Source organism: Tachyglossus aculeatus, unplaced genomic scaffold, assembly GCF_015852505.1.
Source record: "Tachyglossus aculeatus isolate mTacAcu1 unplaced genomic scaffold, mTacAcu1.pri scaffold_148_arrow_ctg1, whole genome shotgun sequence".
Taxonomy (NCBI): domain Eukaryota; kingdom Metazoa; phylum Chordata; class Mammalia; order Monotremata; family Tachyglossidae; genus Tachyglossus; species Tachyglossus aculeatus.
The window spans coordinates 413,625-415,151 of record NW_024044871.1 but is presented as its reverse complement, the minus strand read 5'-3'; the positions used below and the strand labels follow the sequence as shown (position 1 = coordinate 415,151).

The 1,527-nt window shown below is 47.3% G+C and overlaps 1 pseudogene; it reads left to right on the top strand.

Annotated features, from left to right (window-relative positions):
* The first annotated feature begins 346 nt into the window (after nucleotides 1–346).
* On the top strand, nucleotides 347–1,274 carry LOC119923139 (annotated as a pseudogene).
* The last annotated feature ends 253 nt before the right edge of the window (nucleotides 1,275–1,527 follow it).

Here is a 1,527-nt window from a genome sequence, read left to right as displayed (position 1 = left end):
CTCACAGTGAGCTTACAGTTTAGAGGGAAAGACAGATATTAATATAAATAAATAAACCTCTCCATCTACCTCTATATGCCCTTATCTCTCTGCGTCTTTCTATCTCTTCTTCTGTTTCTCCCTCTCTGACTATACTCTCCTATCTCTATCTCGCTATATCCCTCTTTCATTTTGCCTCACCCCCCTCTCTGACTTTCTCTGTGTCTTTTTGTCTCTCCCCTGTCTATCTCTCTACCTCTGTCTCTCTCAGGCTCTCTCATTCAGTCTAGGTTTCCGACTCTTTCTCTGGTTCTCTCATTTCCCATGTTGTGTTACTGGAAGTCACTTCTGATTCTGAATGAAGAGAATGGATGCTTGTGAAATGGCCTATGGGAATTTCTTTCTTTTACAAATTATCACTGGGGTCTCGGGGAATGTGTTCCTCCTCCTGGTTTATACTCCCGTGGTCTCCACTGTCCACCAGCTGAATCCTCCAGAACTGATCCTTGCCCATTTGGCCCTGGCCAACACCGTGGCCCTTCTCAGCAGAGGGATGCCTGACATTCTGTCATCTTGGGGGTTGAGGAATTTCCTGGATGACGTTTGATGTAAAATCCTCATACATTTATCGAGTGGCCTGGGGTCTGGCCATCTGCACTACCTGCCTCCTGAATGTCTTCCAGGCAATTACCATCAACCCCAGCACCTCCTGGTGGGCAGGAGTCAAAGCCCAATTACCCAAGTACACCCTCCCCTCCTGCATCTTCTCCTGGATTCTCAATCTGCTGTTTGACTTAACTACGCCGATGTTTGTCATGGGACTTAGTAACAACACCAGCATAAATAGTGTCATCCTCCTGAAATACTGCTCTTCCATCAGTATCAGTGCAGGCACAATTCTGGTCAATGCGGTGGTGCTCTCCCTCCGTGATATGTTCTTCGTGGGGCTTATGAGTGTGGCTAGTGTCTACGTGGTATTTGTCCTGCACAGACACCACCGGCAGATCCTCCATCTCCATGGGCCTGGCTGCTCCCTCAGGATGATGCCCGAGGTCAGAGCAGCCAAAAGATTCATAGCTCTGGTCACCCTTTACATCCTCTTCTATGGACGGGGTACAATCACCCTGAGGTTTTTATTAAATATGAAGGAAAACTCCCCTCTGGTTGTTAATAGCAAGAACATTATGGCCTTCACCTTCTCAACTGTTAGTCCATTTCTGATTATTCTCAGCAGCAGGAGAGTGAAAATGTTCTGGAAAAGAGATTCTCATATTCCCACCTGGCATCCCTCTTAGAGTCTTAGGAAATAGTGCATGCCTGAAGGGAAGCAGGGGCTCCAGGGATCTGGGTAACAAGAGTGTCTCAGGGCTGGTTTGAGGTGTTAGAGATATCCTGTCTTGAAAGTGCCATTTTCATGGATACCCAGAGGCCTGGTACTTCCATCTCTACTGAGCTGGTTTCCATCTGAGTACGTTTTGTGACATGGAAGCAGAACTGCCTAGGGTGCTGGTACCCTGTTCCAAGTTTCCCCATGGTCTGTAACTACAA